We start from the raw sequence: 20,012 nt of genomic DNA on the forward strand, positions 1-20,012 counted from the left end.
AACCCCTGTGCCCTCACCTCACTGTGTTGAGAGTGGTGAGCAAAACGAGGCTTGTCGACAATAAGGGAAAGTGGCATTAAGCAAATAAAGGAGAACTGCAGTTCTCAGGGCCATGAAGGCTCATGGTACTATGAGACAATATAATGGGCAGATTTGAGCAAGTCGGGAAGTTTGGAGAAGACACCTGAGAAAATGGCGACTGAGCCTTGGTCTGAGAGATGGCCATACAAAAAGGGCAGGGAGAGGTAGAGTGCAGAACATGGTGCCAGTGAGTAAGTAAAAAAAGCAGGCATGGCTGGCAGAGGGTAAGGGGCTGAAGGAGTGGGGAAGAAGGCCAGTAGTGCAAAGCTCTGTAGCCTAGGGTAAGCTCAAGCTTTCTCCTAAGAGCATCAGAAAGCATTAGAGCAGTTTTTGCATGGGAATGACATGATAAGACTTGCATGTCGCAAAGCTCTAACTGCAAGGCAGAGAAGGACTTGGCAGGATGTACAAGGGAACACCACCTGGCATGTGGCATCCAGGGAGGGATGGTGGAGAAATGGAGTCATGGTGGATTCAAGAGCCACTTAAGGCTCTTTTGCTCCCTCTTACCATGTGCTACAGGCTTCCTCTTTGCTTTCCTCAATGATTGTAAACTTCCTGAGGCCTCACCAGAAGCAAATGTTGGCATCATGCTGCTTGTACAGCCTGCAGAACTGTGAACAAAATAGGTCTCTTTTCTGTATGAATTGCCCAGTCTCAGGTATTCCCTTATATTATAGCAAGGCAAAATGGACTAACACAGAAAATTGGTACCAAGGATTGGGGCATTGCTATAAAGACCTGAAGATGTGCAAGTGGCTTTGGGACTGGGTACAGGCAGAGTTTGGAAGAATTTGGAAGGCTCAGAAAAAGAAAGGAAGATGAGGGAAAGTTTGCAACTTCCTAGAGACTAGTCAAATGGTGGTGACCATAATGCTGATAGAAATATGGACAGTGAAGTCCAGTTTGATGAGATCTCAGATGGAAATGAGGAATTTATTGGAAGCTGAAGGTTACCCATGTTATGGCCTAGCAAAGAACTTGGCTGCATTGTGTCCATGCCCCAGGAATTTGTGAAAGTTTGAATTTAAAAGCGATGACTTAGGGTATGTGGTGCAAGAAACTTCTAAGCAGAAGTGTTCAAGAAGTAAACTGGCTGCTTCTAATGACCTATGATCAGATATAGGAGCAGAGAAATGACCCAAAGTTAGAATTTATTTTTAAAAGGGAAGCAGAGCATAAAGGAAAGTTTGAAGCCTGTCCATGTAGAGAAGGAAAAATCATTTTCAGGAGAGAAATATAAGGGAGCTGCAGAGCAACCACTTGCTAGAGAGATTTGCATGACTGAAAGAGTGACAAATGCTAACAGCCAAGACAACAACGGGAAAGGCCTTGAAGGCATTTCAGAAGTCTTAGGGCAGCCCCTCCCATCACAGGACCAGAAGTCTAGGAGGAAGGAATAATTGGAGGGGGAGGGGGAGAGTGTTAGGCCCAGGGCCTTGCTGCCTTGCACAGCCTTGGGACACTGCTCTCAGCATCCTGGAAGCTCTGACTCCAGCCCAAAGAGCTCCATGTGCAGCTCAGGCCACTACATGCTGGCTTCCATGTAGTGTTAAGCCTGCAGGTACACAGAATGCAAATATAAAGGAGGCTTGGCAGCTTCCACCTAGATTTCAGAGGATGTATGAGAAAGCCTGGGTGCCCAGGCAGAAGTGTGCTGTGGGACAGAACCCTCATAGAGAGCTTCTACTAGGGCAATGTGGAGGGGAAATGTGGGGTTAAAGCCCCCACAGAGTCTTCACCAGGGTACTGCCTAGGGGAGCTGTGGGAAGGGGGCTGCTGCCCTTTAGACCTGAGAATGGTAGATCCACTGGCAGTTTGCACCCTGAGCCTGGAAAAGCTGCAGGGACTCAACTTCAACCTGTGAGAGCAGCTATGGGGGATGCACCCTGCAAAGCCACAGATTTGGAAATGCCCAAGGCTTTAGGAGCCCACCCCTTGCACCAGTGTGCCCTGGATGCAGGACATGGAGTCAAGGATTATTTGGGAGCTTTAAGGTTTAATGTCTGCCCTGTTGGGTTCCAGACTTGCATGGGTCCTGTTGACCCTTTCTTTTGGTTGATTTCTCCCTTTTGGAGTGAGAACGTTTATCTAATGTCTGTACCACCATTGTATCTTGGAAGTAAGTAACTTGCTTTTGATTTTACAGGCTCAGCTGGAAGGAATTTGCCTTGAGTCTCAGATAAGACTTTGGACTTTGGACTTGGGACTTTTAAGTTGAGGCTCGAACAAGTTACGACTTCTAGGGACTATTGGGAAGAGATTATTGTATTTTGCAACGTGAGAAGAACATGAGATTTGGGGGACCAGGAGTGGGATGATATGGTTTGGATATGTGTCCCCTCCAAATCTCATGTCGAAATGTGATCCACAGTGTTGGTGGTGGGGCCTGGTCGGAGGTGTTTGGGTCATGGGGGCGGATCTCTCATGAGTGACTTGGTGCCTTCCTCATAATGACGAGTGAGTTCTCCCTCTGCTAGTTCACATGAGAGGTTGTTTGAAGAAGGCTGGCACTTATCTTCTCTCTTTCTTGCTTGCTCTTGCCATGGGTTATGGGCTTCCCCCTTGCCTTACACCATGATTGGAAATTTCCTGAGTCCTCACCAGAAGCAGATGCTGGCACCATGCTGCTTGTACAGCCTGAAGAACTGTGAGCCAAATAAACCTATTTTCTTTATAGATTTTTTTTAAAAAGAGCTACGTGAGGCATGTAAGCAACAAGACTCAGCAAGGGTTCCACATGAGGAATAAGAGAGAAGGAGGTGGTATGGAGCACGCCCTAGTCTCTGACTTGCCTGATGTGGTGATGAGGAGTGTTGGACAAGGGCCAGTGAGATTAGGTGGGGACGATATGGGGCAGGGTGGGTGGAGGGACATCATGAGTTACGATTTGGATGTGTTGAGTCTGCTGTGCCTCTGAGATACCCAAGAGGAAAGGCCTGAGAGGCATTAGGTTTGGTGGGTCTGGAGTGAGCTCAGACAAGAGCCTGGGGTCCTGGTACTTACCTATGAGTTGGAGCATGGAAGAGATGCTGGGAGCTGTAGGTGAGCTCACGTGGGACAAGGCAGAGCTCCAGAGAGGAGAGGGCCTGCTCAGAAGCCTTGGGAAATGCTAGCGATGAAGGGCCAGGACCAGAAGGATGCAGCTGCCAGGGAGTTTGAGAGGAAACCATAAGAAGAAGGGGAGAAGAACCCGGGGGGGTGCCCCAGGCTCCAGGGAGAGGGCCTTTCCAGGAGGGTTGGCAACAGTGGCTGGCCCCCCGCATTGCCATGCATTTCAGCAGCCTTGGGTCAGCCTTGCCCATTGCTTTCTCTCATATCCCACATCCAGTCTGTCAAGAAATCCTTTTGGCTCTAACTTCAAAGAATATCCAGAGTCTATTCACTTTTCACCATAACCCTGTGGGCCTCCATGGCATGCTGGAGCCCGAAACCAAGAAATGATCAGATCAGGACTCTCTTTGCCCATTCTGGGATAGGTGGTTTACCAGCACTCTGCTCCCCTGCTGCATCCCCCTCTTATCCTAAGCTCTTCACCAAGCCTCCTTATGGGTCCACCTTTCCCCATCCTGGTCTCCTATTGCCTTTGCTCAGTCTCCAGTTGAAGCAGTTCTTCCAAGTCACGTCACTCCTCTGCTTAGCACTGATGCTGTGCTCCTGTCCCTCCCAGCACACGGGCTCCCTCAGCCCTCATTCCCCTTCCTCCCCCTATCACCTCCTGGTTTACTAGCGCTCTGCTCCACTGCTATGCTTCACATCATCCACTTGGCTTCCTTGCTTCCCCAGGCATACTCCAGGCACACCCTGCCCCAGGGCCTCTGCACTGGCTGTTCCCCAGGTATCCACGTGACTCACACTTCCCCTCCTTCAGGTCTTTGCTATCCTAACCACCCTACTTAAAATTAGAATTCCACCCCCCCAGCCCCATCTCTTTACCTACTGTATTTTTTTTCACAGCGCAGATAAGCTTCAAAATCACTGTGTAATTCACGCTTGCCAAATGAGCTCATTGGTGACAGAAGCAGGTGCTGGGATGGCACAAGATGGAGCAGCGTCAGGTTAGAGAGAGGCAGGGAGAGCCAGAAGTAGAATCGTCTAGCAACCACTCCTTCCAGAAGTTTGCCAGTGAAGGGGAAAGAGAAGAGAGAACAATAGCAGGAGAGGTTTTGTTTGTGATCATTTTTTAATGGGAAAGATTTAAGCATGTGGAGAGTCGCTGAGATGATCCAGCTCAGAGGGAGATGCCAAATGGATAGGGGGTGGAGGGTGAGATAACCAGAGTGTGCGGCGGGAGCAAAAACATGGGAAGGGGTTGGGGAGGGTGAGCCTTAGACAGCAGGATGGAAAATGCCCCTACTGGAACAGGAGGGAAGGAAAGAGAAGAGGGATGATTGGAGGTTGCTTGTAGGTTTGGGACTGGGAAGAAAAGAGAGCTTCTATCCTAGCCCTTGATTTAGGCACCAAGGTGTTCTGCTGGGAGAGGGATAATCAGAGCCCCAAGAATGGTGGAGAAGGTCTGGGACAGTTGCTACTGGGGAGCGGCAGCAGCCTTAGGGAAACAGAAGAGGCTGAGGATCCAAGGACGTCACTGCCCTCTTATGTGGGCATTTGTGATTCCAGCGCCAGGTTGAGCATCAGAGACAGTGCCTCTTTCAAGGAGCTGCCTCTCTCCCTAAAAGAAATTGCTCTTGGGCGGGGGAGAAATAATGTCTAAATGTAATGCTTTACAAGGCAGGGAGGAGAACACATTAGGCCTGCTGCCGGTGTCCCTGCAGCGTGGCCAGCTGCTGGAGCTAGAGGTAATTCCCCCGTGCCCTTTATTGCCTCCACTCGGCGGGAGTGACACCGGGCCCTGCTTTACGAGCTGTCAATAAGGGCTGTGTTTTATATTATGGGCAGGACAATTTACGGGCCGCCCCAGCACTCTGCAGACAGCCATTTGGCCAGGGAGGAAAATGGCCTCATACTTAAGAAATTTGGAAGCCAGAAAACAGCCTGAGTGTGTGTGTGTGTGTGTGTGCGCGCGCGCGCATGCATGTGTGCACATGTGTATGTGTGTGTTGCATGCATGCACACATGTAACTATGTGTGTGCGCAGTTTCATCTGCCTGACTTGTATTGAAAAACAAGAAAAGCTCCATTATAGGCTGACTACCAAAATGAAATGAAATAAAGTGACTCATTTCCTTCTGGATATGGCCTTTGCAACACATACTGACAATGAGGTTTTGGAGGAAGGGGCAGGTGACCAGGGGTGGTCAGTCCTGTCAAATCCACATGGATTCCTTTCTCCTTGGGTAGGTCTAGCTCTCAGCAGAACAAATGGTAACATCTCCCATGAGAGAATTTACAACATTTTACTGAAATGCCCGTTTTCAGTCTGACTTCCCTGTAGACTCTGTGCTCCTGGAGAGTGGGGCCATGTTTCATTTGACTGCATTCCTAGGCTACCTGACCTCAGCCGGCACCATGGCCAGACTCAGTCTCTGGTTGTGGAATGAATGCTTGAATAAGTGAGAGTTAGCTACCTGGGCACGGAAGGGGTCTGCCAAGAGTTCATCTCCCCGTTAGACCGGAAGTCTCTTGCTGGCAGGGCCTTGTCTTTGTTAGGTAGGCACTGAGGCACTGACACATAGGAGGGTCTTAGATATGTGTATTGGACTGGTGTGGACTGAGCAAGGCAGAGAACTAAGGTTAGATGACTGTATTTGTCCGTTCTCACATTGCTACAAAGAACTACCTGAGGCTGGGTAATTTATAAGAAAAGAGGTCTCATTGGCTCATGGTTCTGCAGGCTGTACAGGAAGCATGGCTGGGGAGGCCTCAGGAAACTTACAAATATGGCAGAAGGGGAGGCAGGCACATACTACATGGCTGGAGCAGGAGGAAGACAGCGAAGGGAGAGGTGCTACACACTCTTAACCAGATCTCACTATCAGGAGAACAGCAAAGCAGAAATCCACCCCCATGATTTTATCGCCTCCCACCAGGCCCCTCGTCCAGCACTGGAGATTACAATTCCACATGAGATTTGGGCAGGGACACAGATCCAAACCATATCAATGACTGCCGAGGTAAGTAGATTTACAGCTAGTAGATCCCCCATCTCAGGCAGTGTTGAGACTGAGAATGGGTGAATGGGCTGGCTCAAGGCCATTTCTTTTTTGGTCCTGTTGCTGGCCCTCCCTCATCCCATTGCCCTCTGAGTGGTGGAGGCTCCCAGGCTCTGTCCTCAGCAGATCCTCCACATTCTCTCCCTGGGTGTGCCCATGCTATCCCAAGGCTTTAATACCACTATGTGATGATCACTCTCAAATGCATACCTCCCCCGTGACCTTTAGGCTCTTATATTCAACTGCCTGTTTGACACTCCCTTGAAGGTCTTATCAGCACCTCCAATTTAATATTCATCCCCAAACCACCTTCTCCAGTCTCCCTCATCTTAGTAAATGGTACCACCATTTGGCATTTGACTAAGGCAAGAACCCAAGAGCCAGTTGGGGTGAATATCTTAAGTGTCAACTTGACTAGGCCATGAGGTGTCCATATAGCTGGTTAAACATTATTCTGGGTGTGTCTGTGAGAGTTGGTTTCTGGGTGAGGCATTTGATTAACTGAATAAAGCAGATAGCCCTCTCCAATGTGGGTGGAGGTCATCCAAGCCATTGAAGGCCTGAATAGAACAAAAAGATGGAGTAGGAAAGAATTCTCATTCTCTACCTGACTGTCTGCAAGCTGGGACATCAGTCCTCTCCTGCTTTTGGATTTGGATTCGGACTGGAACTTGCACCATCAGCTCTCCTTGTTCTCAGACCTTCAGACTCAGATTGGAATGACACCATTGGCTCTCTCAGGTCTCCAGCTTGCCAAGTGCAGATCTTAGGACTTCTCCACCTCCATAATCCCATGAGCCAGTTCCTTATAATCAACCTCTCTCTCTCTCATATACATACATACATAGTAGTGCCCCTTATTTGCAGAGGATGCATTCCAAGACCCCGAGTGGGTACCTGAAACTGCAGATCTATCGAACCCTACGTATGCTATGTTTTTTCCACACATACCATACACACATACATACCAATGATAAAGTTCAATTTATAAATTAGGCACAGTACTCTTGTGCTTTGGGGCCATTATTAAGCAAAATAAGGGTGACCTGAACACAAGCACTGCAATGCCACAACTGTCAATGGGAGAACCGAGATGGCTACTAAGGGACCAAGCAGGAGGGCAGCACACACAGCATGGAGGTGCTGGACAAAGGGATCATTCATGTCCTGGGGCTGATGGAGCAGACCGTGCAAGATTTCATCACACAATGTAGAGAAATATGCAATTTAAAATGTATACATTGTTTGCTTCCGAAATATTTCATTTAATGTATTCAGATCGTGATTGACCATGAATAACTGAAACTGCAGAAAGTGAAACCATGGATAAAGGGAGACTACTGTACACTACTGTCCTGTTTTTCTGGAGAAAACAGATTAATACACCATCCTTTACTATTCTCTTTCAGTCCCGTTCTACAACCAATCCACCACTGAGTTCTGTCACCTATATCCCAAAAATATATACAAAATCTGATTGCCTCTTTTTGTCTCTAGGTCAAGACAACCCCGGCGGCCTTCTCACTAGTCTCTTTGCCTTTTCTTTTCCTCTCTACATCCCATTCTCCACAGAGCGACCTCCTAAGACACTGATCAGGTGGCATCATTGCCAGATGTGGCGCCCTCCTGTGGTGCGTCTTCACCCTCAGAGCAGACCCACACTCCTTGCCTGTGGATCCAGCCCCACCTGTACCGCTGGTTTCCTCTCCAGCACCCCTCAACCCCTTCACTCCCGCTAACTAAAATAACCTTTGTGTTTAACTTTTTCCACTGAACCAATTTTAGACTTACAGAAAAGTTGCAAAAATAGCACAGATTATTCTCTTCACCCCTACTTGTGACAACTCAAATAACCATAATACAATGATCAAGACCAAAAAATTAATACCAGTACAATGCTTTTAACTAAACAGCAGATCCTACTTGAATTCACTAGTTTTCCTCCTATGTCTTTTTGTTCTTTCAGGATCTCATCCAAGATCCCAAATTGCATTTGTGATTTCTCCTTTGTTTCCTCTAATCTGTCAGTCCCTTAGTCTCTCCTTGTCTTACATGACCTTGACACTTTTGAACGGTGTCCCTCTATTTGGGCGTGTCTGATGTTTTCTCATGATTGGAATTAAATTACGCATTTTTGGCAAAATGACACAGCAGAAATTACGTGTCCCTCTCTCAGTGTGTCATATCAAGAGATTCATGATATTGACATGTCTTATTACTGGTCACGTTAACCTTGATCATTTGGTTATGCTGGCATCTGCCAGGTTTTTCCACTGTAAAGTTAATATCTTTCCCTTTGTAATTATTATATTTGGAGATATACTTTGAGTTTATACAAACCCTCTTTTTCTTCAAACTTTAGTATCCATTGGTGGATCTTCTCTACAACTATTACTATACTTTATGCTTTTTCTTGGCTTCAGGCATTTAAAGAAATGCTATGAAAACATTGGTTAATCACTAAGGTAATGGAACACAAGTATCAGTGGCCACACATGACAAGGAATTCAGACTTTACAAAAATAGTTTAAAAAATATACTAAACAAGCACACAACAACCCACAACAAGCCGAAACAACTAATTCTGAGAATGGGGAGGAATCTGGTTTCCAGAATTAACCTATTATAATATTCAAAATGTCCAGTTTTCAAAAAAACTATAAGGCATTGAAAGTACAAGAAAGTATGGTACATTTATAGGAAAAAATAAATGCATAGAAACTGTCCACGAGAGGCCCAGGCATTAGACTTACTAGAAAAAGATTTTAAATGAGTATACTCAAAAAGCTGAAAGAAACCATGGAGACAGAACTAAAAGAAAGCAGGAGAGCGATGCTTCACCAGATAAAGAATATTGTTAAAGAGATAGAAATTATAAAAGGAATCAAGTAGAAATTTGGGTGCTGACTTTTGATGCTAGGGTTTGCTTTTCTCCCCCCAGTCATATCTTGTGATTTCCACAGTTGTCGTATTAGTGTTGAGTTTTCTGAGTTGGCATAAGCTGATCACATATTAGAGGTTTATTTTTATGATTCTATGTAAACGTGCACACTTAATTTAAAATCTGCATTGGGATTGGTTGGAATATTGTCCTAAATTAATTAAATCTTGCACTGTTTTGAATGCATCTGCTATTTATACATCTGCAAGTGGATATGTCATAAGGAGTCAGATTATCTTTAATTTAAAATGAATAGTTTTTCCTTTTTGTTTAATTTTGTTTTGTTTTTATAAATGTTTTCAAGAGTATAGAAAATTTATTTCTAATTTTTCTTGCTATTACAACTGATGTAAATGATAGTTTCAGTTTTTGTGAGATTTAAAAAAATAAAGCACTTATTCCAAAAAAAAAAAAAGAAATTTGGGTGCTGAAAAGTACAAATGAAATGAAAAATTCTGCTAGATGGGGCCAACAGCAGATTTGAACAGGCAAATGATAGAATCAGTGAACTTGAAGTTAAGTCAATTGAGATTATTTAGGTTGAAGATCAGAAAGAAAAAAGAATGAAGAAAAATAAACAGAGACAGTCTAGGAGACCTGTAGGATACCACCAGTCTTACAAACATATCATAATGGGAGTTCCAAAAGGAGAAAAAAGAGACAGGAATAATATTAGAAGAAATAATGACTGAAAACTTCCCAAATTTGGTGAAAGACATAAATCTACACATCCAACATGTAGCTCAACAAACACCAAGCAAAATAAACTCAAAGAGATCCACATTGAGATGCACTATAGCAAGCTGACATAAGAGAAAGACAAAACATCCTGAAACAAGAGAGAAGAGACTCATCACAGACAAGAGATTCTCAATAAGATTAATAGCAATTTTCTCATCAGAAATCATGAAGGCCAGAAGATTATATATTTAAAGTACTGAGAGGGGGAAAAAAGAAAACCAATAATTCTGTATCCAGAAAATATTCTGAGAGCATAAAGGAGAAATTAAAATATTCCCACATAAACAAAAACTGAGGGAATTTGTCACTAGCAGATCTTCCCTAGAAGAAATGCTAAAGGGTGTCCTTCAGGTTGAAATGACACCAGACAGTAACTCAAAGCCACATGAAGAAATAAATGATGCCAGTAAAGGTAGCTAGTTACATAGGTAAATATAGAAGTTAATAGTATTGCAATTTTGGTTTGTAGCTTCTCTTTTGTTCCATATGATTTAGAAGACAAATGCATAAGTCAATAATTATAAATTTATGTTAATGGGCACACAATGTATAAAAATTTGTGAAAATAACAACATGGGGTGGGGAGACAGAGCTGTGAAAGATCAGTTTTATGTACTATCAAAATTTAAAGTTGGTATTAGGCCAGGCACAGTGGCTCACACTTGTAATCCCAGCACTTTGGGAGGCCAAGGCAGGCAGATCACCTGAGGTCAGGAGTTCAAGACCAGGCTGACCAAAATGGAGAAACTTCATCTCTACTAAAAAAACAAAATTAGCCAGGCATGATGGTGCATGCCTGTAATCACAAATACCCAGGAGGCTGAGGCAGCAGAATTGCTTGAAGCTGGGAAGCAGAGGTTGCGGTGAGCCAAGATTGCGCCATTGCACTCCAGTTTGGGCAACAAGAGAGAAATTCTGTCTCAAAAAAAAAAAATTGGTATGAATTCAAACTGGATTGTTATAAAGTTAAGATGGTAATTGTAATCTCCAGGGTAACTACTAGGAATAAGACTCAAAAACAGAGGTTGAGGCAGGAGGATTTGTTGAAGCCAGGAGTTCAAGACCAGCCTGGTCAATGTAGCAAGACCCCATCTTTACAAATATATATATATATTTTTTTAAATTAACCAGGCATGGTGGTGTGTGCCTGTTGTCCTAGCTACTCAGGAGGCTGAGACAGGAGGATCTCTTTAGCTCAGGAGTTTGAGGTTGCAGTGGGCTATGACTGCACCACTATACTCCAGCCTGGGCAACAGACTGAGACTCTAGCTCAAAAAAACAAGAAAAAAACAAAACAAAACAAACATATATATATATGTGTGTGTATATATATGTGTGTGTGTGTATATACATATATACATGTGTGTATATATATACATACACACATATATATAGTACACTAAAAATTAGTCACAAAAGAAGGTAGTAGTGGAAGAATTGAGAAACAAAAAGTTTAATACACCCAAAAAACAAATAGCAAAATCGCAGACATAAGTATTTTCTTAGTAGTAATTATTTACATGTAAATGAATTTAAAATTTCCAATGAAAAGCAAACTTTGGCAAAACAGATTTTTAAAATGATACAACTATATGCTCTCCACAAGAAACTCACTTTAAATTTAAAGACACTTATAGGTTGAAAATGAAAGGATGGGGAAAGGTATTACATAAGAATAGTAACCAAAACAGAGCAAGGGTGGCTATACTTATATCAGACAAAATAGACTTTAAGATAAAAACTATTATGAGACAAAGAAAGAGATTATATATTGATAAAATAGTCAATCCATCATGAATATAAAACAATTATAAATATATATGCATCTAATAACAGAGCCCCAAAATATATGAAGCAAAAATCAACAAAATTGAGTGGAGAAACAGGCAGTTCTACAAAAATAGTTGGAGACTTCAATGCTGCACTTTCAGTAATGGGTAGAACAGCTAGACAGAAGATTAATGAGGAAATAGAGAACCTGAACAACACTATAAACCAATTAGACCCAACAAGCATATGTAGAACACTCCATCCAACAGCAACAGAATATACATTCTTCTCAAGTGCATATGGAACATTCTCCAGTAAAGTTAAAAAGATTAAAATCATACAAAGAATCTTTGTTGACTATAGTGGAATGAAACTAGAAATCAGTAAAGGAAAGAGAAATGGAAACTTCACAAGTACCTGGAAATTAAATGACACACTCTTAAACAACAAGTGAGTCAAAGAAGAAATTACAAGATAAATCAGAAAATGAGATGAATGATAATTAAACAACACACCAAAACCTATCAGATGCAGTGAAAGCAGTGATAAGAGGGAAATCTATAGCTGTAAATGTATATATTCTATATATATGAAAAATTTATATATATAGTATATACATGAAAAATTTATATATATAGTATATACATATATATTTTTAAGACCCTAAATCAATAACCTAATTTTATTAGCTTAAGGAAACATAGAAAGAAGATAAACTAAACTCTGAGGTACCAGAAGGAAAAAATAATAAAGATCAGAGACAAATGAAATAGAAAATAGTAAAACTATGGAAAATATGAAGGAAACTAAAAGTTGGTCCTTTGAAAATATCAACAAAGTTGAAAAAAAATTTTAGTTAGACTGACCAAGGAAAAGGAGAGAATACTCAAATTACTAAAATCAGAGGTACAAGTGGGGAAAAATAGAAAAGCTAATCCTATCACTCATATGAAATTGCAAGGCACCCTCAAATAGCTAAAACAATCTTGAAAAAGAAAAACAAGGTGGAGGACTCATATTTTCTGATTCAAAACGTATTACAAAGCTACAGTCATCAAAACAGTTTAGTACTATAATAAAAATAAGCATATAGATCAATGGGATAGAAGTAAGGTCCAGAAATAAACAAATTTTCAACAAGGGTGCCAAGACCATCAGATGGGGAAAGAATAGAGTCTTCAACATATATAAAACAATCAAGTTGGACCTCTACTTCACACCATACACAAAACTTAATACTAATGAATCAAAGACCTGAATGGAAGAGCAAAAACTATAAAACTCTTAGAAGAAAACATAGGGGTGAATCTTCATAACCTTGGATTTGCCACTGGACCCTTAGATATGACACCTAAAGCATACACAACCAAAGAAAAAAATAAATTAAGCATTATCAAAATTTAAAAAGTTTGTGCTTCAAGGGATACCATTAAAAAAGTGAAAAGACAACCTACAGAATGGGAAATATCTGCAAATCATATATCTGATAATATTCTATTATCCAGAATACATGAAGAACTCTTACAACTGAACAACAAAAAGACAAGCAACCCAATTTGTTTTTTTTTTGTTTTTGCTTTTTTTTTTTTTTTTTTTGAGACAGGGTCTGGCTCAGCCGCCCAGGCTGGAGTACAATGGTGTGATCTTGGTTCACTGCAACCTCAACCTCCCAGGCTCGAGCAATTCTCCTGCCTTAGGCTCCCATGTAGCTGGGACTACAGGTGTGTGCCACCACACACAGCTAATTTTTGTATTTTTAGTAGAAACAGGGTTTTGCCATGTTGCCCTTGCTGTTCTTGAACTCCTGAGCTTAAGGGATCTGCCTGCCTTGGCCTCCCAAAGTGCTAAGATTACAAGCTTGAGTCACTGTGCCTGGCCACAGCCCAATTTTTTAAATGGGTAAATAACTTGAATAGATATTTACCCAAAGAAGATATACAAATAGTCAACAAGCACATGAAAAGATGTTCAAAGTCATTAGTCATTAGGGAAACATAAATCAAAACCACAATGAGATACCACTTCATGCCCACTAGGACAACTAGAATAAAAAAGGTGGCCAATAACAAGTGTTGGCAAGGACGTAGAAAAAGTGAAATCCTTGTACACTGCTACTGGGAATGTAAAATGGGGAATTTGCTGTGGAAAACAGTTTGGCCATTCCTCAAAAAGTGGAACAGAGTGTGACCAAGTGGCCCAGCAATTCCAATATTAGGCAAATACACAAAACAACTGAAGACAGGTATTCAAAGAAACGCTTCTACATGAATGTTCGCAGCAGCATTATTCACAATAGCCAAAAGGTGGAAGCAACCGAGATTTTTGTCTACAGATGAATGTGTAAAGAAAGTTGGCATACCCATACAATAGAATAGTATCTCACCATAAAAAGGGCTGAAGCATCAATATATGCTACAAGGATGAACTTTGAAATCATTATGTTCAGTGAAAGAAGCCAGACACAAAAAGTCACATTGTATGGCTCCATTTATGTGAAATATTCAGAACTGGCAAATCCACAGAGATAGAAAGCAAATTAGTGGCTGCCTGGGACTAGGGGAAGGAGAGACAGAGTGACTGCTTAATGGGTATGGTTTTTTTTTAGGAGACGGAAATATTTTGGAACTAGACAAAAGTGATGGCTGCACAACATTGTAAATGTACTAAATGTGCACTATTTTCACGTTCTGTGAAACAACATAAAAATAGTTATTTTTAAAATAGTTTAAAATAGTTATTTTTATGTTACGTGAATTTTACCTCAATAGAAAAAGCCTGACTTTCAGTTCCCAGCTCACACCTGTGGAAGCAGATTCTCTAGCCTGGGAATCTGAGTGATTTGAAAGATCCCACGTGATTCCACTGGGCAGCCAGGTCTGGGCTGTGCTCCCTGCAGGGTCGCTGGGGCCCGGAGCACAGTGCGGAGAGCGGAGGTGGGTTTGGGAAGGCAGGGAGGGCCAGCATGTGGAAGTGGCTGGACTGTGTTCTTCAGCTGCCCTGGCTTCTCCTTCTCTCAGGAGCCAGATTCTCTTCCTCTCTGCTACTCCTCCAGTCCCTCAAAGGCTCCCATCACTCCTCAAGGGGCTGCTTCTCCCCACAAAGTGTATGACGTACAGAAGCCGACTTCTCTTGACTGCACACCAGCCGTGGGCCTGGGGCTGGGCTGGGTTGGGCTCTTGGCATGTGTTATTCTATTTAACCCTCCCCACAAACTTCAAAGAAAGTTATTACGATCTCCTCCTACAGCTGAGAAAACTGAGGCTCAGAAAGGATAAATATTTGCCCAAGGTCACCTGGGTAGAGAGTGAAGAAACCAGACCTGCCTTACGTCAAAACCCAAGCCCCACACCACAGCTCTCCTGCCAAGGCCTGGGTTCCTGTTTGTTACACTCGGCCAACTGGAGTTTGGAGACTGATCACCTAGGGGCTCCCAGCAGCCTTGTGAGTGCTCACACAGATCAACTGAGGCCCAGAAAGGTCCCTTGGCTTGCCCAAGTTCCCACGGTGAGCACAGCCTGATTGGCAAAGAAGTGCTGAGAGAATTGAGAGAACGGCAGGTCATTTATAACACACTCTCCCCTAAACAACACAGTCACTTTCAGGCCAGGAACACTGGCTCACACCTGTAATCCCAGCACTTTGGGAAGCTGAGGCAGGTGAATCACTTGAGCCCGGGAGTTCAAGACCAGCCTGGGCAACACAGGGAGGCCTTGTCTCTACAAATAATTTAAAAAGTAGTCGGATGTAGTGGTGTGTGCCTAGGGTCCTAGCTACTCAGGAGGCTAGGTGGGAGGATCGTTTGAACCTAGGAAGTTGAGGCTACAGTGAGCCAAGATCACACCACTGCACTCCAGCCTGGGCAACTGAGCCTGTCTCAAAAAAAAAAAAATCACTTTCAGTATGGAAAAATATTAACAGCCAGAAAAGAAACACCCCTAGTGAAAAACATATAATGTTCAATTATGATTATATATAATCATAGTATATAATATTTATATATTATTTGGTATGTTATATAATAATATAATATATTAATATTAACTATATGTTTATATATAATATAATATCTATACATATGATCATTCAGGTAAAGACAATTTTTTAAAAAGTAAAAAGAAAGGAAAAGAAAACAAAAATTACAGTACCCAAAAGGAAAAAACTCAACTATTTATTCAATACTTTTTATAGCTACCCAACAGTTTGAACTTTAATCCTTTAGTTCCAGGTTGAGGTAATACTAACTTGTATAATGAATTGTCTCATAACTAATAAGTTAATTTTAACAAAACCAAAACATCTGCAAAGTGTACAATGTAGGCACTTACTAAATCATACAATGAGGTAGTGTTTTATTTTATTGACTTAATGAGTTTTAAAATAGCCAACTAACATAAAAATATACATTCGGATTTTAAAGACATTATTCAAATTCTGCCAAATAGTTCATGTATGAGCTAAAACCTGTGCTTACCAGACAAAAACATTACAGCCAGCAGTTTGCGCTGCTTCACTGTTCTGTTTTGAACACTAATTGACGCCTCAAGTTCTGCGTCAGTCTTTGCAGCCACCGTGTCTGAGCAGGGTATTGCAGCGGCAGCTGGAAACACAAATTGTGCCTGAAAGGAAGTCCAGTGATTCCAGGACATCTGAACATGGCTTGCAATGGGTGTAGCTGGGCCAGTGAGTGACAGAGGCCAATTGTATAACTTGGAGCCCTCAAATTGTCTTCTATGTAGAACCCAATGTTTATTAAAGGGTAATTAATAAAAGTGTGCTCATTTGAAGCTTACACATATGCATTATTAAAATTCAACCATAGCAATTGTTTACAACTTAAACCAACAAAAGATTTTCTTCTCAGAGGAAAATCTTACTATTGACATAGTTTAGAATGGCTGATGCAGGTTATCAATAAAAGCAGACCAATTATTAGTCTGTTTTATTACTACTTTTATTTATTTATTTTTAAATTGAGACAGAGTCTCACTCTGTCGCCCAGGCTGGAGTGCAGTGGCATGATCTTGGTTCACTGCAACCTCCGCCTCCCGGGTTCAAGCGATCGAGCGATTCTCGTGCCTCAGAGCAATTCTCATGCCTCAGCTTCCCGAGTAGCTGGGATTACAGGCACGCGCCACCACGCCCGGCTATTTTTTTTTTGTATTTTTAGTAGAGACGAGGTTTCACCATGTTGGCCAGGCTGGCCTCGATCTCCTAACCTCAGGTAATCCACCCGCCTTGGCCTCCCAAGGTGCTGGGATTACAGGGTGAGCCACCGCGCCCGGCCTTATTACTACTTTTAAATTTGCCATAGCTCCTGCACCTGCGTACTGCCTGCCCTGAGAGTGGACCCCTCTCGCCACCTGCCCGCCGTCCTGAGGTGGCCTCAAATGACCTTTCAGCTTCTTCTGCCCAGGGGGTAAGATGAAAGCAGGGGCCCTTCCTGGTCTTCTAGAAGCGTCAGCTTTCTGAGAGTCCTGCTCCCCAGCACAAACCATTCTCAGGACGCCTGGGCTGTCAGTTCAGCTCGTTGCCTCCTCCTCTATTTAAGACCCAGCTCACCTCCTACCTCCCCAAGATGCCTGACCACCTCCTCCGTCTCCACAATGGGGTGCGTAAGGCCCAGCCGCCTGTGTGCCTTCGAGTCCTGCTGGGCTCCTTGAGGGTCCTTACTGTCCAGCTCCGGGCCCATGACGGGCATCTTGGGAGGTGCTCGGCGTCTGGCTCTGTTCCCGCCATACCCAGCAGAACACTGTGGTCCCTCAGGGCTGCTGAATGAGGGGGCAAAGGCAGCAGGAAGAACAGTCAGCCCTCATGACAGGGCCGCAACCAGGCGATAGGAGACCACACGACAGCCAGACGCCCCATTGGCCTGGCGGCTGCAGTCCAGCCCTTCCAGGTGAGTGGGGTTTGCTGCTCACGCCCGCAGCAGCCCCTGAGGCTGGGAGGTTGGGGAGGGACTGGAGCCTTCCGCCCTAGTGCTCCCCAGCCTCGTGGCTGGCCCTGCACAGGCATCGCCTCACCTCAACCCCACAGCAGCCTTTCAGGCCGTCCTGTTTGGGTGGGTTCAGAGGCGCCTCGTCCTTCCAACCAGCCAGGCACTAAGGGGGCCTCGTAAGGAGGAACGTAAGGCTCTCAGAACAAGCAGCCGCCCTCAAAGGGCCTGGAACTCCACAAAGGCGGTGCTTCAGAAGCCTAGCGGCCTCCTGCCAGCTCTTCTGCGGGGGATTCCCCTGCCCTGAGGCGCTCCAGCCTAGCCCAGTCTGCTTGCACCCTCTGCATATCCCCAGCACAGCTTTTCTGCCTCGAGGCCCCCAGCTAACCAGCAGCTTCTCCTACTGAGGGAATCTGACAGCAGCCCCTGCCCCCTCCACCCAGTCGTCTCCCTGGTCCACGCTCCTACTGTGCCCAGGCTGCTTGCTTCTAGGGGACTGGGGCCAGACTGGCACAGTAAAGGTCCCGTCTAATGCAGAGATCTCCTATTCTTCTTACGTCCTTCATTTTACAAATGAGGAGGCTGTGGAGAGGCCTAATGATGTGCACCAGGGCCTGCAGAAAGCGTTTCTGAGCACCGAGGCTGGGGAGTGAGACCCCTGGAAGGCAGTGGCCCCTTCCTGGCCCCTGCACTGGCCAACTGCTGGGATATACTGCCTGTGGCGAGACTTATTAAGCTATCTGAAGCCGTGAAGGGAAACCTGCTATGTGTAAATATCAACCATCTGGCAAAATACCTGGAGCGGGATTTTATTTCTGCTGGGCATTATTATGGGTATTGATTTGAGAATCTGAAAATTCAATAAAACAGATTAAACCTCCCAAGGAATGAGTATGTGGACCATCAACCCATGTCGCCCTGGGCGTGAAGTCTTCGTGGGTAGGAAGGAGTCGTCAGGCAGGCATCTGAGTGGGGCATGGGGAACTGGAGGCAGGCTGAGCCGAGCTCAGTGGGAAGCTCCTCCCCAAAGGGGCTGGCCTCCCAGCTCATCAGCCCAGGCCTGGTCTCTGGGGCCCCCAACACGCACTGAGGATATAGGGGTGACACAAACATGGTCCCTCCTTCTGCAGGACATCTGGCCTGGCTCCTCAGGAAGCTAGTAGCCTCAGAAAAAAGGGGGTGTTGTGTATTCTAGATACAAGAGATGAAAGAGACCCAGTGACCAAATGTCAACCTTGATTGAATCTTCGTTCAGAAGAAAAAAACAACTATCAAGGACAGTCCTGGGACAATCTGTGAAATTTGAATATGGCCTGAGTGTTAGAAGATATTAGAGAAACTATTAATTTTTTAGGTGTGACAATAGTTTTGTAGGAGAATGTCGTTATTATTAGGAGATGCATTCTGGCTGAAGTATTTAAGTGAAAAATGTCCTTATGTCTACCTCTCACTTTTAAAGGGTCAGTAAAAAAAAATCGATCTATGTATATATGTTGTCAGAGCAAACAGGGCAAATTATGAACAATTGTTGAATCTAGATGGAAGGTTTGCAAGAGTCCATTGTACTATCAACTTTTTTTCTCTGTTTTTAATTTTTTAAATTTTATTTTTAGACAGGATCTCACTCTGTCATCCAAGCTGGAGTCCAGTGGCACCATCTTGGCTCACTGCAGCCTTGATCACCCTGGGCTCAAGTGATCTTCCACCTCCCTGGGCTCAAGATATCCTCCCACCTCAGCCTCCCAAGTAGCTGGGACTACAGGCACACGATACCACACCCGACTAATTTTTCTGTTTTTTTGCAGAGATGGGATTTCACCATGTTGCCCAGGCTAGGCTCAAACTCCTGGGCTCAAGCAATCCTCCAGCCTCAGCCTCCCAAAGTGCTGGGATGACAGGTGTGAGCCACTGCATCTGGCCTTTAATTTTTAATAATAAGAAGTTTGGGAAATAGAAAGATGGAATCCCTATCAAGAGACTCACAGTCTAGAGAGTTTAGTTAAACACACCTACACAAACCAGTAGGCTTTTCCCTAGGGACACTCTGGTGGAGAGGCCAGGAGCCCCTCCTGTGGCGGCTCTCTCTGACTTCAGACACATCACTCCAAGTTTAGGATACCAAATAACAGCTTCTATGGGCTGGCTATTCTGTGCTATCTAATAGGCCAGGAGGAAGGGAAGGGACTGTCACCATGTGGCGCCAAGGGAGATGCCACAGGGCAGAGGAGTCCTCTAATGTATAGGCTCTTCCCTATATCCAGGGTTGAGGGTGGCCCTGACAGTCTTGGTACCAGCCCCTAAGGACCCAAGCCCTGGTTTAGTTGGCCCTTTGAAGGGCTCCGGGAAACAAGAGAGTAATAGGGTGAGTCCTTGCCCTTAGAACACTAAAAACATCAATTCCTCCCAAAATGCCCCCAGCCGGGAGAAAATGGCA

Source organism: Pan troglodytes, chromosome 13 (genome assembly GCF_028858775.2).
Source record: "Pan troglodytes isolate AG18354 chromosome 13, NHGRI_mPanTro3-v2.0_pri, whole genome shotgun sequence".
In the NCBI taxonomy this organism is placed as follows: Eukaryota; Metazoa; Chordata; class Mammalia; order Primates; family Hominidae; genus Pan; species Pan troglodytes.